General features: G+C 43.4%; 1 long non-coding RNA gene, 3 other non-coding genes and 1 pseudogene across 5 annotated transcripts in view; 3 read left to right on the top strand and 2 right to left on the bottom strand.

Annotated features, from left to right (window-relative positions):
• The window catches only part of LOC137209850 (uncharacterized), a 132,480-nt gene extending 115,886 nt beyond the window's left edge, over window positions 1–16,594 (bottom strand). Inside the window, exon 1 of one of the 2 annotated variants that reach the window (XR_010936135.1) lies at window positions 16,109–16,594. This is a non-coding gene — a long non-coding RNA (uncharacterized lncRNA). The remainder of the gene's footprint in view (window positions 1–16,108) is intronic. The other variant, XR_010936134.1, reaches the window with a different exon arrangement.
• On the bottom strand, window positions 2,534–3,367 carry LOC137209847 (protein ILRUN pseudogene; annotated as a pseudogene).
• A 201-nt stretch (window positions 16,595–16,795) lies between the features above and the next one.
• TRNAY-GUA (transfer RNA tyrosine (anticodon GUA)) lies at window positions 16,796–16,886 on the top strand. The gene is given in 2 exon segments: window positions 16,796–16,832; window positions 16,851–16,886. It is a non-coding gene; the product is annotated as a tRNA-Tyr (tRNA).
• A 517-nt stretch (window positions 16,887–17,403) lies between these two features.
• On the top strand, window positions 17,404–17,492 carry TRNAY-GUA (transfer RNA tyrosine (anticodon GUA)). Its single transcript is given in 2 exon segments — window positions 17,404–17,440; window positions 17,457–17,492. It is a non-coding gene; the product is annotated as a tRNA-Tyr (tRNA).
• Window positions 17,493–17,630: 138 nt separating this feature from the next.
• TRNAA-AGC (transfer RNA alanine (anticodon AGC)) lies at window positions 17,631–17,703 on the top strand. Its single transcript has one exon. It is a non-coding gene; the product is annotated as a tRNA-Ala (tRNA).
• The last annotated feature ends 8,358 nt before the right edge of the window (window positions 17,704–26,061 follow it).

Here is a 26,061-nt window from a genome sequence, read left to right as displayed (position 1 = left end):
GGGAGGACCACGGACTCCTTCCGCCCCTACTCCGCGGCTGGCGCTCGCTCTGGCCTCTGCAAGGAGCGCACCGCTCCAAAGATGTGCACAGAAAGGGTTTGTTCTTGGGAGAGAAGCCAACGTGCTTGGGACAATTACCTTGCCAGGTGAGACTGCCTAAAAGCAAGGGGAGGAGCAGAATCCTTGTGGCAGGCCCAGACCCACTGACGGGGACCCGTGAAGCCACTGCTGCATAACGGCGGGCAGCCCCCCTGGAAAAAGGGGAAGGGGCACCTAGTGTGGGGGAGATGAGGAAGCCCGGAGACCAGCGGGTGTAAAGCCTCCCATGATCCTGCAGGGGCAGCTGGAGATGTGATGCTCTGAGGGCTATCCAGTGAGCAGAATGGTTGGGCATGTGTGGGCTCCAGGGTGGCGGTGTCCCCGGAGGTTGGCAGCAACAGTGGCACCAGTCTGGGCCCAATAGGGCCCTCAAACAAAAAGCCATCGTGAGCCCCTGGCTTGGACCTGTGGTGACCTGGGCACCTGGCAGGGACTCCCCTCTGCTCTGCTGGGAATGGGGTGCTCTATGTGTGCATAGAAAGTAGGTGCTCCAGTGTGAGCTCTAGTCCGGCCCCAGCCCCAGCGGCACTGCCCTTTCAGCAGGCAGGCTCCACCCTCCCCCGGGGCTTCTCCAGTGGACCAATGTTTACGCCCCCTTTTATTTGGGGTGAGGTGGGGAGGCAAAGGGAGAATTTCATACAAGCTTTTCTCTCACAGTCAAGCTTGAAAAACATAACCGTCTCAGAAGTGGACGAGGAGGAACAAACAACAGGCGTTTTGGGAACTCAGACACCCAGACAGAGCCAGACAGACTCTCAGCCACACCCAGGCCACATGACCCCTGTGACCAATCAGCGAGTTGGACTCCCTGCTGTCTCACAGCCGGGGGGGATGGGGGTGTGGCAACAGGCAGGTGACCCAGCAATGGCACCCTAGATCCGTATGCCCGGTTACCAAACGAACCAAGACTCGAGGGAAGGACGGGGGGAGAAGAGAAGAGGGACTTTGCATACTCCTGTATCTTTGGCACACAGCTGTTCTGGCCTGCTTTGAGCTTCCTGTGGAGATATCCACATCTCAACCTGCTCGGAACGCGCGGGATGCCAGTGGGGCCACCTGTCCCAGGGAGCAGCCAGCCAACCAACCTGTGCTCCGGCTGGGCTGTGCCTTGCCCGCCACCTCTCAATAGCTAAGCATCCTGCCCAGGGAGGGGGTCCTTTCATTCCCAGCAAAATGTGGTCTCCAAGATCACGCAGTCAGTAAGTGTGGCCCTTCCCCACGGCAAATTCCCCATCTGGGGCTCCATTTTCATACCTTAACAGCTCAGCCTCCACTAACAGGCTGCGAAAACACCACAAAGGACAACTGGAGAGAAACGCAGGGAAGGGAGTCGTGTGACAACAGAGAAGCAGGGGACACCTTCACATTCGCCTGCTGCACACTCGCTGGTGAGCTGCACCAACACCCGTGTGTGTGTGCACGCAGCACGCACATATACACAGCACAGAGGCACCGTTCCCAGAGTGGATGGGGAGCCGCTGTGTACCAAGAACCCGAAAGAGCAGTAAGCGGGATGGCGTTTCTCTCCGCCAAGAGAAACGTGGAAGGAAAGCAATTTGAATTGTCACGAGCGTGTGCAGGAGGTCACCTCGCGGCCTCACAAACTCCCCCGTCACCTGAGATCTGTCCTCCAGGCTTCCTCTGCCGGCCACACAGGGAAGTTTGGTCTTCAAGAGGTTCTGATGCTGAGAAGCCACAGGGTTGACGAATAAACGTCAAGGGTGTAAATCAACAGAAGATTAAAGAGAAAAAAGGAAGGAAAAGCGTGATAACCCACAGGCTGATGCCACTAAAAACAAGTGGGGTCAGAGTCCTGTGGAATCAGGTGGCACGGCAGGCGTCCTCCTATAGCACCTACCCACAGAGCCCCCAAGCAGCCCGTGCCAGCTTTGAACCTGAATTGCTTCCAGAGCAAGCGGCTAGTCTATACACAGAATGTTATCCCTTATCTAAAAAAATAAAAGTGAGGAAAGAGGGGAAACAATTAACATGTGCTCAAAACTACAAGCTGTCTGTAGGCAAAATAATTTTTGTTTAAAAGATGGCTTTTTTCCCCTCATTTTAAACATTTTTTTCCTTCCCGAGCGCCCTGATGACTTGTTAGACTGACGCCTAATAAACAAAACCCAAAGTGGCTTTCTTCTTGGTCGCCTTAACACCACTCCCACCACTCAGCGTTCACACACACACACACACACACACACACACACACACACACACATACACACACACACACACGCGCTGAGTTTACTCAAAACTAGTCTTTCTGATTCTTCTTCTTCCAGGATGGGGGTCAGAGCCACAGGTCCCTGCGATGTGGTCTGCAATCCAGAGGAACCCCTTGCCCTCCCCTCCCAGAGTCAAGCCTTGTGTCTTTCGTTAATTTTTCTTCTTGGTGACACCCGTTTAAGACTGACTGAAGGGGTAAGGCCCGCGGAGCCCCTTACTGTAAGTCACGACTGATAAGTTGTCTGCGTGACTGCTGGGGGACAGATTTACAGAGTTCTGGGGGAGTCTACTCTCATCTTGCTCGGTTTGGTCAGGCGCAGGAGCCCGTGTGTTTTTGCTGATCGAGTCGAACCCGGAACCCCCAGGGTCTTTTGTTTTCATCTGAATGTCGGTTCTTTTGGGGAGAGGCAAACAGGGTGAAGTTTCCTGCTACCTTGCGATGTGGCTGTGTGTGGAACTCCGTTTCAAAAGATGACAGCTGCTGTGCTACTCCTAGAAGTCCACCCGCCTCCACACTGAGAATGACCCAGATGACATCTCCATAGTAGAGTCCTGTAGCAGTGCACATCCGCCACTGTCCCTGATCCATTCCTGCTCTGCTGGGGCTGCACATCTGGATGCTGACATCTGCAATCTCCTGGGGGTTTAGCAATCTCACCAACACCATGTTCACATGTCCAAGTTGGTCTCCCCTGACATATTTAAGACAAACCCCTGGAGGCCAGGCCTCTGCCCCAGAATTTTGGATCTGCCATGTTTTTATATATTGAGCATAAGGGGATATCGACTCCCGTTCTCCTATGGTGACATCTTCAACAAAGGACACAGACGGCACACTGATGTTTGGGCTCTCAAAGTCATAATAGGCGCCAACTGCTCCTTGTAGGTTCCAGCTGGTCATGTCCAGGAGGAAGGCGCAGCCGGCCGGGTTGAGCTGGAAGCCGAGCAACCGCTGGAACTCAGAGACGAGCACGACCTTGTCGGCGGTGCCCAGGCAGCTGAACTTCTGCACCAGCCCAGGGTCCGGGCCCACGTCCATGCTGTCCGTGGCTGGCGCCGGACACTCGCTTCCCCGCCTCCTCACAACTGGGCCGCTACCGCGCCGCCGAGCCCGGGGACCGCGAGGGGGGCCGCTGCTAGCTGTCGCCGCGACCCTGCTCCTCCGGGTTAGGCCCCAGGCCTCTCACCGCCCGCAGGGATAAACTCACTCAGCCACGGGCTCACTCTCGCGCTGCCCGCCCCCCCGCCCCAACGCCGACACCCCGCCGGGCCACCTCTCACTTCTCCCCTGCCTCCGCCTCAAGGTGGATTTTTTTTTTTAATTTAAGAAGTGATTCTAGAGTAGTCGGTATTGGTAAACAGCTGTGACTTTTAAATTCTGATAAAGTTCCTGCCACAATTTTCTAGGATGTGTAGATACTGTTAAGAAAACTTAATATGTTTTTTAATAACAAACAAACATATGTATGGTGCTTCCTATGTGCCAGACCCTATTCTTAGTGTAGCGCTTAATACAGATTGACTCATTTAATCCTCACAGCAGCCCTATGAGGTAGGTACTATCATTTCCCATTTCACAGATGCGAAAGTTGGAGACATTAACTCGTGCCATTAATAACAGAAGAACCAGCATTTGGACTCAGGTAGTCTAGCTCTCCCATCTATCTGCTTAATTACTACACCACGCTGGTGCCCTAAGACATATGTGAATTCTGTAAAGTCAGAAACAATACTTATTTAATGTCAAAACAGAGTTTACCCTCAGTATATTCTAACTTGTCCCCTCCCTACTAAAAGTGAATACAAAGGTCTGTAAATCCAAGTTAATATATCCTGTTCCATTATTCTGATTCCATAAGATTGGAATGAGAACCTTTGCTATTATATATAAAAATAAGGCATTTCAATACCACTCATACAATGAGATGTACAATCTTTTCATGACTTCAAATGTTATCTATTCATAATAAAAGTGAAATTATACTCAATTTCTCCATTGTACAAAATAAGGTACAAATTGTGAAATTTCTATTAGTAAAAATATACCATTACTTATGTCAGACTATTAAATTAGCAATCCTTTATTATTTCTTCATAGTACAAAGGAAATACAACTTAGCAAACTTTAACTTTTTCTAAAGGAATTTTATCTGCAACCATTTAAAATAAATGTGTGTGTGTGTGTGTATACGTATATATACTGTAGCAATTTATTTTGCTTTTCTCCTACGTCAATTTTCCACTGTCAGAAGCACAGTACCCTCCACACTCTGGATCTACCTGTGCTTTATTTCTCCCTCTGGTACTCACCACTGTTGAACCTACTCTATATGTTATTTACGGTCAATTTATTGTCTGCCCCTGCAGAATGTGTGCTCCATCAGAGGAGGGATTTGTCTGTTTTGTTTACTGCTACGTCTCCAGCACTAGAACAATGCCTAACACGTAGTAGAGAGTAAATAAAAGGCTGTTAAAGGAATATGAATCTCTGAAGAAAATCTCCCTGCAACAGCCTCCCCCTCCCTCCCCCACCCCCCAAATCATACCTTTGGGGAAGACACTGTGTGAACAAGATGAGAGCTCTACTTTCCCTGAGTGTGAAAGACTGCAAGGGAGTTTGCAGAGGCTTATGGAGCCCTGGGAAGTGGATGGGTCAGTCTTGCTGTCTCCCTGTAGTACAAATGGCTCCTGTTAACCTGCTTAATGGAGGTGGGGAGCTGGGGGTTAGTCTCATTAAGAGCTTTCGAGGTAGTGATTCGGCATATAATTCAGGATTTAGTGTGACTTAATAATATAGTCAATTCTCACGATCACAGATTCCACATTTGCAAATTTGCCTACCTGCTAATATTTATTTGTAACCCCAAAATCAATACTCAGGGTGCTTTCGTGGTCATTCACAGAGATATACAGAACAGCAAAACATGCCAGTTGCCCAGAGTGCCTGCTCCCAGCTGAGACCGACAAGACGACGTTCTTTTCGTTTCAGCTTTCTTACTGTAAACAAGTGCCACTTTGTTTTGCACTTTTGTGCTTTTTGTTGGTAATTTCACTATTTAAAATGTTTAAAAGCACAGTGCTGCCTAGTGTTCCTAAGTGCAAGAAATTACGATGTGCCTCATGGAAAAAATCTGTATGTTAGATAAGCTTCTTTCAGATATGAGTAACAGTGCTGCTGGGCATGAGTTCCATGTTACTGGATCAGTAGTATGCATTAAATAAGGTGTCCTTACAGAAACATGCATAAAACAAGGTTGTGTACTGATCACTTAATGATGAAAACGTTGTGAACAGAGGCTTAAGGGAACTTAACCCTGTATTTCCCCCAGAAGCAATGGTTCCGTATTCGCTAAATCACTGTTTGCGGTGACTTCTATAGAACCTAACTAGCAGGCATAACAAGAATCAACTGTAGCTCCCCTGGAGTTCTCCAGCATGGTTCCCTTTCTGACTTTGGAAACATCATCTCTGTGCTTTCTCACAAATAACCTTCCCGGACACAGTAAATATTTACAGAAAGCCATGGATGAGGAATCAGCAAACCTGAATTCATCCCTCCTCCCCCAATTTGGAGGGTCAGTCTGAGGAAATTACTTAACCTTTCTTGGTAGAGCCTTGTGATCTGCAAAAGGTCTCCTTAACTGAAAGGAAGAGCGTGAAAGCCCTCTCATGTTGATGTGTGTAAGGTATTCTTCCAAGCTGAACAACGGCTTTTTCCTTCAGATCTCAGGGCATCTTGGCAGCATTTTCATGGAGCTCCATTGTTAACAAATTTCAGGAACTTGATCTTTGGGTTCAAGAGATGAAAAGACAGTCCCCTTGAATAAACCAACACTTTCCTACTCCCAGAATCCTGGTCATCACTGAACCTTGCCTGACATCAGAAACTGCCTTTCAACCTCCCTTCTCCCAGGGAGCAGTCCAGCATCCAGTCCTTCTAACTCAAGTGTCCAATTGGCGACAAGTAGTGCCAAGCAAGGAGTCCTGGCTAGTGACTCAGGAGATCTGAACTCTCATCTGCTGTTGTTCAACTTTGTTACTGAAGGTAAGCCATTTCACATCTTTGGGCATCAGCTCCTTCATTTAAAAGCAACTGTTACAAGCCTCGTAGATAGCCTCATCCACCAGAGGGCAGACAGCAGAAGCAAGAAGAACTACAACTCGGCAGCCTGTGGAACAAAAACCACATTCACAGAAAGATAGACAAGATGAAAAGGCAGAGGGCTATGTACCAGATGAAGGAACAAGATAAAACCCCAGAAAAACAACTAAATGAAGTGGAGACAGGCAACCTTCCAGAAAAAGAATTCAGAATAATGATAGTGAAGATGATCCAGGACCTCGGAATAAGAATGGAGGCAAAGACCAAAAAGATGCAAGAAATGTTTAACAAAGACCTAGAAGAATTAAAGAACAAGCACCTAGAAGAATCAAAGAACAAACAAAGAGAGATGAACAATACAATAATTGAAATGAAAAATATACTAGAAGGAATCAATAGCAGAATAACTGAGGCAGAAGAACAGATAAGTGACCTGGAAGACCAAATGGTGGAATTCACTGCCACGGAACTGAATAAAGAATGAAAAGAAATGAAGACAGCCTAAGAGACCTCTGGGACAACATTAAACAAAACAACATTCACATTATAGGGGTCCCAGAAGGAGAGGAGAGAGAGAAATGACCCAAGAAAATATGTGAAGAGATTATAGTCGAAAACTTCCCTAACATGGGAAAGGAAATAGCCACCCAAGTCCAGGAAGTTCAGAGAGTCCCAGGCAGGATAAACCCAAGGAGAAACACGCCAAGACACGTAGTAATCAAACTGACAAATATTAAAGACAAAGAAAAATTATTGAAAGCAACAAGGGAAAAACGACAAATAACATACAAGGGAACTCCCATAAGATTAACAGCTGACTTCTCAGCAGAAACTCTACAAGCCAGAAGGGAGTGGGACGATATATTTAAAGTGATGAAGGGGAAGACCCTACAACCAAGATTACTCTACCTGGCAAGGATCTCATTCACATTCAACAGAGAAATCAAAAGCTTTACAGACAAGCAAGATCTAAGAGAATTCAGCACCACCAAACCAGCTCTACAACAAATGCTAAAGGAACCTCTCTAAGTGGGAAACACAAGAGAAAAAAAGGACCTACAAAAACAAACCCGTAAAAATTAAGAAAATGGTAATAGGAACTTACATATCGATAATTACCTTAAACGTGAATGGATTAAATGCTACAACCAAAAGACACAGGCTCGCTGAATGGATACAAAAACAAGACCCATATATATGCTGTCTACAAGAGACCCACTTCAGACCTAGGGACACATACAGACTGAAAGTGAGGGGATGGAAAAAGATATTACATGCAAATGGAAATCAAAAGAAAGCTGGAGTAGCAATACTCATGTCAGGTAAAACAGACATTAAAATAATGAATGTTACAAGAAACAAGGAAGGACACTACATAATGATCAAGGGATCAATCCAAGAAGAAGAAAAAACAATTATAAATATATATGCACCAAACATAAGAGCACTTCAATACATAAAGCAACTGCTAACAGCTAGCTACAAAAGAGGAAATAAACAGTAACACAATAACAGTGAGGGAGTTTAACACCTCACTTACACCAATGGACAGATCATCCAGAGAGAAAATTAGTAAGGAAACACAAGCTTTAAATGACACAATAGACCAGATAGATTTAATTGATATTTATAGGACATTCCATCCAAAAACAGCATATTACACTTTCTTCTCAAGTGTACATGGAACATTCTCCAGGATAGATCACATCTTGGGTCACAAATCAAGCCTTGGTAAATTTAAGAAAACTGAAATCAAATCAAGCATCTTTTCTGACCACATCTTTTCTATGAGATTAGAAATCAATTATGGGGAAAAAAACGTAAAACACACAAACACATGGAGGCTAAACAATACGTTACTAAATAACGAAGAGATCACTGAAAAAATCAAAGAGGAAATCAAAAAACACCTACAGACAAACTACAATGAAAACACGACGATCCAAAACCTATGGGATGCAGGAAAAGCAGTCCTAAGAGGGAAGTTTATAGCAATACAAGCCTACCTCAAGAAACAAGAAAAATCTGAAATGGACCATCTACCTTACACCTAAAGGAACTAGAGAAAGAAGAAGAAACAAAACCCAAAGTTAGTAGAAGGAAAGAAATCATAAAGATCACAGTAGAAATAAATGAAATAGAAACAAAGAAAACAATAGCAAAGATCAATAAAACTAAAAGCTGGTTCTTTGAGAAGATAAACAAAACTGATAAACCTTTAGCCAGACTCATCAAGAAAAAGAGGGAGAGGACTCAAATCAATAAAATTAGAAATGAAAAAGGAGAAGTTACAACAGACACTGCAGAAATACAAAGCATCCTAAGAGACTACTACAAGCAACTCTACGCCAATAAAATGGACAACCTGGAAGAAATGGACAAATTCTTAGAAAGGTATAACCTTCCAAGACTGAACCAGGAAGAAATATGAACACAAGCACTGAAATTGAAACTGTGATTAAAAACCTTCCAACAAACAAACGTTGAGGAATTGAAACTGTGATTAAAAACAAACGTCGAGAAATTGAAACTGTGATTAAAAACCTTCCAACAAACAAACGTCGAGGACCAGATGGCTTCACAGGTGAATTCTATCAAACATTTAGAGAACAGCTAACACTCATGCTTTTCAAACTCTTCCAAAAATTGCAGAAGGAACACTCACAAACTCATTCTATGAGGCCACCATCACCCTGACACCAAAACCAAAGATACTACAAAAAATGAATATTACAGACCAATATCACTGATGAATATAGATACAAATATCCTCAACAAAATATAGCAAACAGAATTCAACAACACAGTAAAAGGATTATATACCATGATCAAGTGGGATTTATTCCAGGGATGCAAGGATTCTTCAATATATGCAAATCAATCAATGTGATACACCATTTTAACAAATTGAAGAATAAAAACCATATGATCATCTCAATAGATGCAGAAAAACCTTTTGCCAAAATTCAACACCCATTTATGATAAAAACGCTCCAGAAAGTGGGCACAGAGGGAACCTACCGCAACATAATAAAGGCCATATAGGACAAACACAATGGTGAAAAACTGAAAGCATTTCCTCTAAGATCAGGAACAAGACAAGGATGTCCACTCTCGTCACTATTATTCAACATAGTTTTGGAAGTCCTAGCCATGGCAATTAGAGAAGAAAAAGAAATAAAAGGAATACAAATTGGAAAAGAAGTAAAACTGTCACTGTTTCCAGATGACATTATACTATACATAAAGAATCCTAAAGATGCCACCAGAAAACTACTAGAGCTAATCAGTGAATCTGGTAAAGTTGCAGGATACAAAATTAATGCACAGAAATCTCTTGCATTCCTATACACTTACAACGAAAGATCAGAAAGAGAAATTTGGGAAACAAAGCCATTACCATTGCAACAAAAAGAATAAAATACCTAAGAATAAACCTACCTCAGGAGGTAAAAGACCTGTACTCAGAAAACTATAAGACAGGCTTCCCTGGTGACATAGTGGTTAAGTCCACCTGCCAATGCAGGGGACACAGGTTCGAGCCCTGGTCCGGGAGGATGCCGCGGAGCAACTAGGCCCGTGCACCACAGCTACTGAAGCCCGTGTACCTAGAGCCGTGTGCCTAGAGCCGTGCTCCGCAACAAGAAAGGCCACCATGATGAAAAGCCCGTGCACCACAGCGAAGAGTGGCCACTGCTCGCTGCAACTGGAGAGGGCCCATGCGCAGCAACAAAGACCCAACGCAGCCAAAATAAATAAAATTTTTAAAAAACCTGTAAGACACTGATGAAAGAAATCAAAGATGACACAAACAGATGGAGAGATATACCATGTTCTTGGATTGGAAGCATCAATATTGTGAAAATGACTATACTACCCAAAGCAAACTAAAGATTGAATGCAATCTCTATAAAATTACCAGCAGCATTTTTTACAGAACTAAAACAAAAAATCTTATAATTTGTATGGAGACACAAAAGACCCCAAATAGCAAAAGCAATCTTGAGAAAGAAAAACAGAGCTGGAGGAATCAGACTCCCTGACTTCAGACTATACTACAAAGCCTCAGTAATCAAGACAATATGGTACGGGCACAAAAACAGAAATATAGATCAATGGAACAGGATAGAAAGCCCGGAGATAAACCCACACACCTATGGTCAACTAATCTATGACAAAAGAGGCAAGGATATACAATGGAGAAAAGACAGTCTCTTCAATAAGTGGTGCTGGGAAAACTGGACAGCTACATGTAAAAGAATGAAATCAGAACACTCCCTAACACCATACACAAAAATGAACTCAAAATGGATTAAAGACCTAAATGTAAGACGAGACACTATAAAACTCTTAGAGGAAAACATAAGAAGAACGCTCTTTGACATAAATCACAGCAAGATCTTTCTTGACCCATCTCCTAGAGTAATGGGAAAAAAAAATAAACAAATGGGACCTAATGAAACTTAAAAGCTTTTGTACAGCAAAGGAAACTATAAACAAGACGAAAAGACAACCCTCAGAATGGGAGAAAATATTTGCAAATGAGTCAACAGACAAAGGATTAATCTCCAAAATATATAAACAGCTCATGCAGCTCAATATTAAAAAAAACAAACAACCCAATTCAAAAATGGGCAGAAGACCTAAATAGACATTTCTCCAAAGAAGACATACAGATGGCCAAGAAGCACATGAAAAGCTGCTCAACATCACTAATCATTAGAGAAATGCAAATCAAAACTACAATGAGGTATCACCTTGCACCAGTTAGAATGGGCACATAAGAAAATCTACAAACAACAAATGCTGGAGAGGGTGTGGAGAAAAGGGACCCCTCTTGCACTATTGTTGGGAATGTAAATTGATACAGCCACTATGGAGAACAGTAAGGAGGTTCCTTAAAAATCTAAAAATAGAATTATCATATGACCCAGCAATCCCACTACCGGGCATATACCCTGAGAAAACCATAATTCAAAAAGACACATGCACCCCAGTGTTCACTGCAGCACTATTTACAATAGCCAGGTCATGCAAGCAACCTAGATGCCCATTGACAGATGAATGGATAAAGAAGATGTGGTACATATATACAATGGAATATTACTCAGCCATAAGAAGGAACGAAACTGGGTCATTTGTAGAGACGTGGATGGATCTAGAGACTGTCATACAGAGTGAAGTAAGTCAGAAATAGAAAAACAAATATTGTATATTAACGCATGTATGTGGAACCTAGGAAAATGGTACAGATGAACCGGTTTGCACGGCAGAAACAGAGACACAGATGTAGAGAACAAACGTATGGACACCAAGGGGGGAAAGCGGGGCAAGTGTTGGGGGTGGTGGTGGTGGGATGAATTGGGAGAGTGGGATTGACATGTATTCACTAATATGTATAAAATAGATAACCAATAACAACTTGCTGTATAAAAAATAATAAAATAACTTCAAAAAAAAGAATGCAAAAACACTGTATTGCTAATAACGAGAATGCCAAGCATTTACACTACCAAATAAACAAATAAATGCAACTGTTATTAAATGCTGTATTAGATGACAACTATGGGACTGTCTGCCCCACACGTGTTTGCATGTGGTCAAACAAACATGGAAACCATACCAATGGATGCAGAAAAGAAAGCAAACTTCTCTTTCCTCACCGTGCCTGTATTCGTTCGCTAGGGTTACCATAACAAAATACCACAGACTGGGTGGCTTACACAACAGTTTGTTTTCTCACCGTTGTGGAGGCAAGAGGTCCAGGATAAAGATGTCAGCAGGCTTGGTTTCTTCTGAGGTCTCTCTCCCAGGCTTGCAGGTGCGTGCCTTCTTGCCGTGTGTTCACGTGGTTGTCTGTGTGTCTGGTGTCTCTCCCTCTCCCTATATCCTCATCTTATAAGGACACTAGTCAAAGTGGATGAAGACCCACGCTAACAACCCCATTTTAATTGTCTCTTTAAAGGCCCTATCTCCAAGTATAGTCACATTCTGAAAGTTCGAGGTTCAATATAAGTGGGGGGGCATACGTTAGCCCACAACACAGGTCATCAATTTCTCAAAATCATGCCAGTTTTCAGTTTGCCGTATATTTGGACCATGAGTTTTTTATGAAGCTCTATGTACTTTTTTAGAAATTCCTAGTTTTGGTTTGCTGAGAAAATCAATATGCCTTTATCACATCCCTAAGCTCTTCCTGGTCCTTCGTCACGTTCACTATGAAAGAATCCATTTTCTTCTTCAAAGATCATCTTCCTTGAGCCCTCTGACCTCTTCTGTTTTTTCCTAATTCGTCCTGATTGCTTTCTTGGCTTGTTGCATCACTGTTAATCTGGGATTTACGTTGAGTTCCTGAGTTGGTCCCTTTCTTCTTTTTAAATCCTGGGTACTCCTCTTTCTTGGATTTTTGTTTTGATGAAGTACATCTGTGGCAGACATAGAGTATTTGCTCCTAGACTGCCTTTCCAGAAAGGACTCACTGCCCAGCTGCAAGAAGGATGGTTAACTGAGAGCCTCCTGGCGTTAACTTCTTCAGGATTCACCTCAGTTTCCTGGCCAAGGTTGTCAGCTTCTGACAAGGAGGCTGTATAAGGGCCTAGCCATTTCTGCCCCACTCAGGACTCCACTAAAGGGAAATCTGCTCTGCAGCTACAAAGGGGGCTGGCAGAGACTTTGTCAGGTCTGCGTCACTGTCTGATGGCTACCCCCACCCAATACTGTGTCTTCCCCTTTTCTGTTCACGGATGTTACCGTCCAGTAAACTTTTGTACTCTAATTCTGTGTCAGCTTCTGCTTCCTGGAGAAACCAATCATTATAAGAACCTCAAGTAATATTTTTTTTTAAATTTGTTTCACAAAGGAATCACGGGATTTAAACTTTGAGACTTTGTGTGAATTATCTATTTGTCCTCATATGGATTGCTACTTTGATTGGTTATACAATTGTAGGTTCAAAATTATTTCCCCACAGAACTTTGAAGGCCTTGCTCTATTGTATTCTAGCATCCAGTATTTCTGATAAGAAATCTGATCATAATCTGATTCTAATTCCTTTGTAGCTAGCCTGTTTTTTTGTTTGTTTTTTCCCCATCTATGAAAGCTTTGGGGGTTTCATCTTTATCCTCAATACTTTAAAATTCCACTAGGCTGTGTCCAGACACAGCTGTTTTTCATTCATCCTACTTGGATGGCCCTTTCAATAACTAATGTCTTTCTTACATTCCTTTCCTTACATTGTCTCTGTTTTCCCTTTCTGGAACTCTGACTAGATAGCCATTGTGTCTTCTGGGTCTATCCGCCATGCTTTTAGGTGTATATTTTCTGCTCTCTCTATTCTGGTGTCCTGGGAGATATTTTCCATTCTATCTTCTATAACTCGAAATTTGATCTTTTGCCATAATCAGTGTTATTTTTCACCTTAGCAATCACTCTTAGTTTTCAAGAAGTCAACTTTTCTCTCCTTGCTCCTTTTAATACCACCTTGTTCTGGTGTCCCTGAGAACATCAATTAGCATTTTAAAAAGTGGTTTTGTATTATTCCTTGCATCATCTGTTTCCTCCTGGATCAGTTATTTTGTTTGTTCATGTTGGACTTTAAGTTGTTTTTGTTTCCTCTCAAATGTCTAGTAGACATATGTTCATATTCATGAATCAAGGACTACGTTGATTGGGGTTTGTAAAATGCCTGGGTCCTGGGGATAAGCAGGGTTTTTCATTTCTATGGTGCTGGCCCAAGATGCTCCAAACTGCCAACTTAATTGCCAGTGGGGTGGGGCAGCCTTTCTTTCTCTCCAGGTCTCTTATTATTAGGCTCTACTCTGCCTCTCTCCCCAGCCCTATACTCACCCCATAGGCTCTCCCCAGGCAAATCTACTCTGCTTAAGCAGTTCTCCAGGTAGCTCCAGCTGGGGCAAAGGCTGCAGCAGCTGCACATTGTTGTGGGCCTCCGACATCTGAGCTGCTGCCTCTGTGCCTGAAGCCTCTTCGGAGCTCCATAGGGAAAATGGTTGTTTCTACAAGCTTCTAGAACGTGTATTCTGAGCTGTGATTTTCTCCATTTTGGGCCATGTATCTATTCAATCTCACTTGCTTTCCACAATCCCAGAAATTTTAAAGCTCAGGTTTGCTGATTGTACCTACTTCGTTTTCCATGTGGCAGGAGACTTTTTCTTCTTGTATATCTTTATTATCTTTCACTGGCATCCTAGGAAAGAGGGATGCAATCATATGTGTCCAACCCTTCTCACCGTATGCTCACATGACTAGAAGAGAGGAGGCATCTCTCTGAGGCCTCTTTCATAAGGGCACTAATCCCATTCATGAGGGCTGTGACATCACGACTTAATCACTTCCCATAGGCTCCACCTCCTAATACCATCAGTTGGGCATTAGGTTTTCAACATATAAATTTGGGGCCAGGCAGAGGGACTAAATATTCAATCTTCGGCAATAGACTAAGGGATAAAGGTCAGGAATTTTTAGGGTAGTGGGGATGGAGGGGTGCAGCACCATGTTTCCAACTGTGTGCACCAGAGAAGCAGAGAGAGAAGCTGAGAGGCGCTGAGGAAAACCACAAGGAGGCTTAGTTACCACTCCTCCATGGTTTCCGCGGGACACTCCTGTATCACCGTAATATATGCCACTTGCTTACATTAGCTCTGTGTGGATTTCTATCACAAGTAAGAGGGCCAGAAATCAAGAAACATCTTGGCCCTCCTGGAACGCGTCACTCTTATCTGGCTGGCTGTTTTGGAAGAGGGTGCATCAGGAAGGGGTTACACCAAGGGGCCAGGATTCCGCCACAGTGCAGTGATGGCCACGACAGTGGCCTCTGCAGATAATAAACACCTGACTTGCCACCCTATAAAATAAGACAGTGCGAATAAAATGAAGGCCCTTTCCTCTTAGCCTAATTTACAAGGTTCTTTCCATAAACTTCGGGGGAGGGGTGCGACACATCTCCCCCGCCTCTCACAGAAATAGTATTTTTTTTAACTCTCGGAGACACTATATAACTTTAAAGAGCTACCGGCTTGTTACGTGCGAAGAATGGCAAAATGAAACAAAAATAAAGCACACCATTTCGTTCAAATAGCCTGTGCTTGCCCCACCCTCTAAATTTTTAACTCCTTTTAACCATGTTTGTGTGGCCTTAAGGAAGCCGCTTTCCCACTTAATGACTAGCCCTTTTCCCTAACCTCGCATTTTCTCTTCCTTAACTCATCCTCACATTGTATTAAAACTTTTACTTTGGGGAGCTGTTACCTTACTTGGGGAGACTTAAGAACTAATTCTAAACCCCTTTCCACAAATAAGATCAATAACTTCAAAATAAAAACTCAGTTTGCTCAAACCAACATTATGCCCTCTTGGTTGAAAGGTCCTTGAGGGCAGAACCCAAATCATTAGACGGTTTTTCTGCTCTGCTGACAACCAAGAAGGGGTTTGTTAAATGAAATGTAAAATGGGAGCGGGCTCCAAAGAACCTTGTAAATAACTTTGCTCCCTCTGCATTGTCGGGCATGGCTGGCGTGGTTTAGTAACTGGGTGACTGCAACGTCTTCAAATACCTTCCAAGACCTGACGAGCTGAGCCGCGGTAGACGCAGCCCCGCGACATTAACCAGCTTTGTCCTGGGAACTGCGGGCTTGACCTTGGGGCTCCCTCCCCACTTCCTACCTGGAGCCCGCGGGAACCGCCCCTCCTTTCCTCGGCTCTGCCCCGCGCCGTCCTCCTCGCCCGGCTACCGGCGTCCCGTTATTAGTGTTCGCGAACCTCTCAACATCTCGAAAGTTCGACAGGCGGCATCGGAAACCAAGCCTGGTGGCTCTCCGCCCTCGAGGTGTGGTAAACTCTCGGCATTTGTGCTTGGGAGAACCCCAAAGTAGTAAAAGTCTCTGATTTTGAAAACTAAGGGGACAAAAACGCCAAGACTGGAAGGAATCGTACCTACGGTCCTCTGATTCGTAGTCGGACGCATCACCCTGCACCACGGACCCCTCACACGAGGGGTGAGGAGACATAAAGGTTACAGAATAGGGAAACCACACACGACAGTAACTCCCCTAACACCGGGAGTAAAGAAAAACTGCGACAGACACGCGGAGGAGTCTTGAGTCTTGACACGAAAGTTCGGAACTCACTCCTACCGCAGTCAGGAACTCACTCCTCTACCGCAGTCAGGCTCCGCGAGCCACCGCCGGGTAGTCTTTCTGCGCACGCGTAAAACAACATTCGGGCACGTACTCCCTTCGCGCCCCACTCCCTCCATTACGCATGCTCAGTTTCATCTCTGCGTAAGGGTTGAGCGCGCTCTGGTTCCTAGGTATTGAATCTCAGGGGGCGGGGGCACGGGCTCTGCACGTCCCTTCGATAGCTCAGCTGGTAGAGCGGAGGACTGTAGTTAATACCCTTAAGAGGCATCCTTAGGTCGCTGGTTCGACTCCGGCTCGAAGGAGACAAGGACGTTTTTGTCGAGCTTCCTATGATTTATGGTCCTTTCCGCATAAGGATTTCTCTGATAATACATTACTTTCCAAATAACAGGTCCAATCCCGTAGCTTCCTCGGTGTGAATCTTTTGCGAATCCCGGAAACAGGGACATGCGGTCCGAGTTCTGAGCGAGCGGGGCACTGAGTCTGCGCTCAGCGGGGAGGCTGCCGGGTCACGGCCTTCGCTTGTTTCTAAAGCGTCTTTGGCGTTTCCCGAACCCCTGAGTGCCGACACGGCTAAGCCGCGTCCCGGGCCAACGGCCGGCTCTCCGGGGCCAGGCCCCTGACCTAGTCCTCAGAGCCCATGCAAGGTCGGCGATGCGAACGCTCGGGGCGGCTGCCGTGAGGAGCTGGGAGGTCCGCAAGGAGGATCTCGTGCCCAAGGAACCTGGGAATCACGAAGGCAACGCGGTAGAAAGCACACGAAGCCTAGAAAAATGACTAAAAGTTATGAAGATGGGTTGAGGACCCATCCCGTCACTCCCTTCGATAGCTCAGCTGGTAGAGCGGAGGACTGTAGACTGGTGTACATAGCCATCCTTAGGTCGCTGGTTCGATTCCGGCTCGAAGGAGAGAGGCTTTTTGTTGTTGTTGTTACTTTGGCCTTAACCATGAAACAGGGACAAGAATGTGGTCAAGAATATTTATCTTCGCTTCTAAACGCTCTGTTCTCTCTCTAGAGGAAGAGATAAGCAGCCGTGGCCAGCGGTGGGGGATTAGCTCAAATGGTAGAGCGCTCGCTTAGCATGCGAGAGGTAGCGGGATCGATGCCCGCATCCTCCAGTTTTTCTCCTGATCTCCAGTGGTCCTTTTTCTTTTGATTCTCATTCAACTCGAACAAGAGTTGAAAGTAGTTGGGCGAGCTTGAGGTTACCGCTATTAAAACTTCCCAGACGACGGTACTTGAGGGGATAATTTTTCTAATTTTAAAATTTTAGACCCATTTACTTTGTGAAGTTCACGAAATTAGTTTTCTCTCCAAAAATGGAGACAGATTGCAACCACGTCTGTCGGCACTCTGAGTCTTTAGTGATTTGTGATTGATGGCTGCACTTACAGGGACCCATCTGAGTCTAAACTGCGCATAATTAAAGGGACCTGGCAGAAAAAGAAAAAACAGAACTTGGAGAAGGACGCTGCTACTTTAAACTTACGTTGAGCTGAGGAGGCGGGGACTATTCTGGTCCATCTCATCTGCATACAGTGGGGTGCCTGGCTCCTGGCAGATCCAAGACGGATATGATAAAGCAAGGCGGGTACCTGAGGACAGGTGAGGAAGTGGAAAAGACCCTGGACCCAGAGGCTTCTTGTTGGAGGAGGATTCTAACGCCATTTTCCTCCTGGGAAGTAACTTTGGAGAGTTCATTAGAGACCACCACAGAGAGGGAATCAACTGGAGAAAAGTTCTAGCTCGGGCTGCTCTTGAGTGTGTTCTGCTTAGTTAAAAGACATGACAAAAGCAAACACAAATCCCACACTCATTGAAAAATTCAATTTAGCAGAACACACACAAAGTCTTTTCTGGTAATGAAGTCTCTCTATCCTAATTTTCTAGAATATAGCCATGAAAAAGCTGTTGAAACGATATTGCAGTTGTCAACACAAAATATAAACCTAGACAAAGGCAGAGATAACACCTTTTATGAGGATTACAGTTGAGAAGTGAAAATACTTTTATCTTATTTCCGTTTTAGGATTCTAAACAACCTGTATATTTTTGTTACCAATGTGTACAACCTGTTGTTTTTTATTGGCATGTCTTTCATTTTCTAGGGCAGCTTCTATTTTAAATTCTTTTCAATAAAGTCTCTTTATTGAATGTATAATGATTCACTTAAAATACATCTTTTTTTTCGTGAAAACAAATTTACAAAGTAGGAAAAAGAATCCTTTTATCAGATGATATGTCCCAATTTCTGGTTGGGATGATGGGTGTTCTAGCTGGCGGGCTGGAGGAGCTGGCAGTGAAACTATAATAACTACAAGAGCAAGAAACGGGTAATAAGTAAAGGAATTGTTAGCAGCTGCACCCCAAATCCAGGTGGAGAACACATGTTTGGGACAAGTGAGCTGGGCAAGAACTCAAACAATATCTCAGGATCAGCAACTCAGGTGTGGAATGGAATTCATATAAGAAGTCTATAGATATAAGCTGAGAGGTACTATTGCCTAATGGTTAGTCGTGTGGGCTGCGAAACCTGATAGACTTTCTTGTCTTTACCATTCCCTATCTGGGTGACCTTGGGCAAGTTGCTTGACATCTTGGTACTTCAGTTTCCTCATCTGTAAAATAGGAATGATAATAATGGTACCTACTTTTAATGTAAAGCCCTTCTTACAGTGCCTGGCACATAGTAAACACACAATGAACATTAGCTGTTATCAGTGTATGTTATTAGCACACCATAGAGGGAAGGCCTGGAGGGAATATTCTAGAGGTTATACGAGTGTTTATATAAATATATATGAAAGTGCAGGAAAGAGGTGCTTGGATCTCCTCTGCAGGGAAAGTAGAACAATTCTAAAAATACAAAATGATGGTTAAGTGAATTATGGTATGACCATGTAATAGTATAGCCTTTGAAATTTTATTTATTAAGAACTTCTACTGACTTGGGAAATGTTAACAATTGAATATTAAGTGAATAAAGTAGGCACAGAGCAATATAAACAATAACAATATAAACAAGCATGAATTACCTGTAGGAAACACTGAAGAATGCATTAAAATGTTAATACTAGTGACCTTTGGCTAGTAGGATTACTGTGATTTCTTCTTCCTTAAAATTTAAAAATATTTTTAAGTTCTGTAATAACCATTTATTACTTTAATTGAAAATATAGATGAATTCTAAAAAATTAAAAGCTAACATTTATTCAGCACCTCTGACAAGCCAAGCACAGTTCTAGTTACTTCACATGTGTTAACTCATTTATTTCTCTCATAAAGAAAACACCAGGCCCAGATGCCTGCAGTGGTTATTTTACCAAACATTTAAGGAAGAAATCACACCAATTGTACACAAACTTCCAGAAAATTGAAGAGGAGGGAGTATTGTCTAACTTATTCCATGAAGCCCTCATTATCTTGATCCCAAAACTAAGCAAAGACATTACAAGAAAACTACAGACCAATATCCTTCATGAACATAGATGCAAAATTTTTCAACAAAATTTTAGCCAGTTAAATCCAACAATATATAAAAAGGAAAATACATCATGACCAAATGGGTCTTTTCCAAGAATACAAGATTAGTTCAACATTCAAATTTCAAGGTAATTCGTCAGTACTAAAGTACAGTACTAAAGAAAAAAAAGTACAGTACTAGAGTACAGTACTAAAGAAGAAAAACTACACGATCATTTCAGTAGATGCAGAAAAAGCATTTGACAAAATTCAACATCCAGTCCTGATTTTTCAAACTGTCAGCAAACTTGGAAGGTAGGGAGAAGGGAACTTCCCCAACCTGATAAAGGGCATCGATGAAAAACACACAGCTAACATTAAACTTAGTAATATGAATGCTTTCCTCTTAAGATCAGGAAAGAAGCAAGGAAGACCATTCTGGGGTCTCTAGCCAGTGCAATATGGCAAGAAAAATGAAGTAAAAGACTTCCAGATTGGAAGGGAAGAAATAAAACTATCTCATTATTTAAAATACTGATTATATGTTGAAATGATAATAGTTTATATGGTTTGGGGTTAAATAAAATATATTAATAAAATTAATTTCATTGGTTTCTGTTTTTTAATGTGGCTACTAGAAATTTTAAATCTTATATATGGCTCATATTTGTTACTCACATCTTATTTCTATTGTACAGTTAGGTCAGAGAGGTAGGTAGGGGACAAATCATGCCAGGCCTTAGGGATCACAGTGAGGATTAATGTCTTTATCCCTAGGGGTAATATGACCATTAATGGGATTTAAATAGAGTGTGACACATGAGAAGCAGATTGCAGAAGGCAAGAGTAAATTCAGAGACATCAGTTAGTAGGCTGGGGTGGAGGGGAGGTAAGACTAGATTGTGTGCATTGAGGGTGGAGCCAAGTGTCCTTGATCTTGGAGCCAAGGTAAGGAGTTCAGACATGGCCATTGGGAAGGCCTTACACTAAAGTATTTGCTACTTTTAGGGATTGTCACTGTTTATTTCTGGCATGTGAACTATGCCAAGAAATGTTCAGAGGAAAGTACAATATGTTAGTTTTCTAACATTTCCTTAGAGATATGTATGATGAAGTAAAATTTATAAACAACAGATTTGGAGAAGGATTAATTATCAAGAAGTAAAAAAGCTTTCAGCCAGAAGTTTGCAAACTATCTAATGAAAGAAATGCCACTTAGCTTCTGTTAAGTACTTTTTAAGTTAGTTAATTCATTTTTAGTTTAGCTTTTGTAAAATGTTTCTTTTCACTAAAAAATTTAAAATCACATATTCAAGCTGCCTATTGCCAGAAAAACAGCTAAACTGAAAAGATTGACAATGTAAACCGAAGGAAAATATTAAGCATTTTGTAGATGTCAAGAGTCCTTGGTGTAAGAAGACGGACGGATGGATGGACGGATGAATGGATCAATATTGCAGGGAAAAACTAACAACCTCATTGTCTTAGTTTAAGAGGACCTGGTCTGTGAACTATTAAGCATTGGCTTTTGTTTTGGCATGGGATTAAAGTGATTTTCAGGAGATTTAACTGGTGCTGGAGTTGACCTGAAAGTCTGAGTCCACTCATGACCTAGTGTTCCAGTCTAACTAAACCTTCTTCTCCAGCAACCCCTACCGTCTGCCTCCATAACCACACAGTCTGGTGTTTCTCTCCTTGTTTTAACGATTTTGTCAAACGCCAACTTTCTCACTTCTGGTGGGTAAAAGAAGGAAGAATTCTCCTTCCTCTACCTTAGAGAATGAGCTGAAATCAAGATCAGCCTTCCAGTTCCTCTTGTTTTCTCTTCCTCCAGGGCTGCACTCTGCCTCACTGCTTTGCTTCAAACTATATCTATTTTTTACTTCCCTTTAGCTCCACTTTCCATCTGTTTTGTTTGATGAATGGCTAGCTAGCTCCTGGAGCTAAGCCTAGATTATTTTCAAGTACCTGGATTTGCAATTATGTATGTTAAAGAGACAAAAAGAACATGGGTAAATGAAATGCTGAGGACATTCTGGAATCCTTGGGAAGTATACTTATTCTGACACTGATTCTCTGGGAACTTTCTAATGCCTCCTATTCCCCAGAGTGCTCTGTCTTGTTTTGCAAGTTGGAATCTAGAGTTGATGTTGCTTTTCTAACTATTCTGGGGTTAGAGGAGTTTCATATCACCCTAACCAGAAAGTACAAAACCCACCAAAAGAGAGGAACCCAGCTCCTGCCAGAGAATCCTTCATATACATTTCAATTTTCCTCAAAGGTTTTTCCCCCCCCAAAGGTTTTTTAATATCTTATGTTCTAGGACTTGTGTCCAATATGGTGACCTCCAGCCCCATATGGTTATTTAAACATATGTTTAAATTGAATAAAATTAAAAATTCACAGACTTCCCTGGTGGTACAGTGGTTGGGAATCTGCCTGCCAATGCAGTGGACACAGATTCGAGCCCTGGTCCAGGAAGATCCCACTTGCTGCAGAGCGGCTGAGCCTGTGCGCCATAACTGCTGAGCCTGCGCTCTGGAGCCCGTGAGCCGCAACTGCTGAGCTCACGTGCCACAACTACTGAAGCCTGCGCACCTGGAGCCCATGCTCTGCAACAGGAGGGGCCACCGCAATGAGAAACCCGTGTACCGCAACGAAGAGTAGCCCCCACTCGCTGCAACCAGAGAGAGCCCACGTACAGCAATGAAGACCCAATGCTGCCATAAATAAATAAATAATGAAAAAAAAATTTCAGTTCCTGAGTTGCACTATACACATTTCAAGTACTCAATAGCTACCTGTGGCTAGAGGTTGGCCAGCACAGATGTAGAACATTTACATCATTGCAGAAAATTCTAATGGACAATGTGCTGTAGAGTATGGGGTGGGGTAGCTTAGTGGATGAGTCAAAAGGTATCATTCTGCGCAACTCCTTAACTTCCCTGAGCCACAGTTGGCTCAATGGAGATAATAATATCTACTCTAGAGAGCTATCCTAAGAAATGATTGGTACTCTGCAAATATTTATTATGTTTGTTGTGGTGGTGTAGTACTAAAGTAAGGGATTTTAGAACCTCATTTTCTCCCTCCCTGAGATTAAAAACACACTGACATCTACATTTCGCTGGACCCTGAAGTCTGGGTTCATTTGGCCTGGTAGCTAGAGGTTGAAAAAGGTCAAGAGTCTTCTCTTTCTGTTGTCACCCCTCAGTGTCAAGTCCACCGTGGGCGTAAACTCAGGTTCTTAGGGACCCATCTTGCTTCCTTTGACTTATCTGGGCGATGTGGGAAACTTCTGGAGGAGGTGAGAGCCATGGTGGTTTTGCTTCAGCTTCTCAATGTGTCTAAACACACCCGTACCACAGTGTGGTAGGACTCAAGAATGGGGGGAAATCGGTGCTTCAAACTAGGGCAACTTCCTGTGTAATTACCCCTGATTGGTTTCAACCCCCTGTGCTAGGGTGCGGGTAGGAGAGGGGAGGAAGTCATGCACCACCCCTAGAGAGTCCAGGGTACCTTCGGGAGACTAAGCTGTTTTTCGCATCTCTGTGGAGGCCCAGGTCCACTGCAGATTCCAGAACCTTGAAGCTGACTTCAATTCTGATTCATTTCCAGAATTTCTGCCATCTCTCAGACTCTGAATGATTTGGGAGCAGACTAAAATTTTCTGGTTCCTCCCTAGGAACCAGAGTGCTACCCCCGTGTCCCACTCCCAACTCACATGCCCACCCCATAGATGGCTGGTCTCTGAGAGCGGGGGGAGCAGGAATGGAGGAAAGATGATGAAGAAGGGAAGGTGGTTCTTATCCATCAACCTGGCTCTTCTTCCTGTGGGCTTCTTGCTAGTTTCCTCTGTAGCTTCCAGGGGCAGTTCTAAGACAAAATGAAAGGCAGAGAGCAAGAAGGAGCAGAGAATAAAAGGAGAGGGTAGGGTGTAGCTTCCAGGGGCAGTTCTAAGACAAAATGAAAGGCAGAGAGCAAGGAGCAGAGAATAAAAGGAGAGGGTAGGGTTCAACTCTCCATCAAATAATTCAACTGGGGATTCTCAATGTTCATGCAGTTTCAGAGTGTTTTCTTCTACAAATACTGCTAAGTTAGGTTATGAAGCCCACTCACAGATAAAAGAACTGAAAGCCAACTAGGTGAGGTCACTTTCCCAGGATCACCAGGTGAAGTGGACATGGGAGCTGGACCTCCTGACTCCCTGTGCAGCCTCTCACTGCATCATCTTGGTTGCTCTGGCTCAGGCACCTGAGTCACCCCTGAGGATTCTACCCTCATAGCCACCAGAGTCCATTTCCTCCTTTCCTTCCCCACTGCCATTCGTCACCCAGGGCCAGGGCGTCATGACCTCTCACCTAGGCAACACCTCCCATCTGGTCTTTAGCCAGGTCACCTTCACACTGACCTATCCCAACCAGCACTGAGATTAATTTCACCAATGCACAGCTCTCAGGGAAACGTCCCTGTGAGACACTCTCAACGACTTCCTGTTGCCTAGTTTATTAAGTGGTAAAAACTCTTCAGCCCAGTATTCATGGGCTGCCAATGTGCCAGAAGCATGCTCTGCACTCCAGCCCAAAGCACCACACGCTCTGAGCGTTCCCGGCACTCCTGTCTGCTTCTATGCCTTCTCTTGGAAGCCCCACCTACGCCCCACTGCCCACAGGACGACATGCCCATTGGTGTCTAGGTTCCTCAGTGGATCAGTGCAAATGCCACCCCACCCTTGAAGCCCCCCTGATTCCTCCAACTCTGGAATTCTCTGTATTTTTTTTTTTTTTTTTTGGCCGTGCCGCACGGAATGGGGATCTTAGTTTCCTGACCAGGGATCAAACCCGCGCTCACTGGAAGCGCAGAGTCTTAACCACTGGACCACAAGGGAAGTCCCTGAAGTTCTTTATCCCATTTTGTTTTGTACTGTGTTTCTGTATATTCGTGTCTTATCTCTACTATTTATTAGACTGAGCTCCTTGAGGACAATAGCCTGTATCTTGTTCGTCTTTCAAGACACATGATAAACACTCAACAAATATTTTTTGAAAGAATGAATTCCTCTTAAAAGGATAGGCTTGGCTATAGTGTATAGTATTAGTTTAAGTGCTTTTCCTTAGGTTGCAAGGTCTTTTACAGTAGAAACTTCATCTTTCTTAGAAAACAGCTCTCTTATTTTGCTCAGACCTCCATAGCCCATGTACAATAAACACAGTTAACTGTCTAGGCTAGGTGAACTGAATTAACTCAGTAAAACAATGTCACCAATTCCCTTCTTCACTGTAGTTGCTAAACAGACATTGAAAGGAATAACAAAATTCTCCAAAGATCCCTGAAATGTTTATGAATACGTATAACTTATTATTAGTTAATAGAGCTTATTAGATTCTCAATAAACTCTCAGTGCACACAGCACTAAGGGCACACATAACCAGTCACAACGATCTACTCCTTACTGGTAATTAAGTGCACCCTGGGGCTGTGTTAACAAAATGTGTTCATTGTATGGGGTGTTTTAAATCAAGGAGAAATAAAGCTGCAAATTCATCACATAAAAAAATAGACATGTGTTTCTTATTTCATTTTTGATCTGATTTTAAATCTTTAAATAAAACACATAGATGAAACAGTTGTTTCACAAAATCCTGGCCAATATCAGAATTGAAGTTGATGACTCAAGGGCAGACCAAGAATTCTCAGAAATGACCGGGGAAACTGTCATTTAAAAAATCAACTTGGGAAATACAGACAAATGCAGAGGGGCACAGATATTTCAGACCAGATAAAACCCAGGTGTGGAAGCAGGATTCCATTTTCACTTCCACTGAAAATGGCACTGATATTTGTCCCCCACTATATGGCAAAATAAAATAATGGGTCTGCCACCCCATGTGCCAGTTACTACCTCATTACTGATTGTTGGCGCAAACTAAAATGTTTAAAGATTGCCAAATTTTCTGTGTGTTTCTAGGTGTGTGTAGGGGTGGTGGTGTATATGATGAAGGAGGATTAGGAAA

Source organism: Pseudorca crassidens, chromosome 17 (genome assembly GCF_039906515.1).
Source record: "Pseudorca crassidens isolate mPseCra1 chromosome 17, mPseCra1.hap1, whole genome shotgun sequence".
Classification (NCBI taxonomy): Eukaryota; Metazoa; Chordata; class Mammalia; order Artiodactyla; family Delphinidae; genus Pseudorca; species Pseudorca crassidens.
The sequence above is the reverse complement of the archived record's forward strand: the minus strand, read 5'-3'. Positions and strand labels throughout refer to the sequence as shown.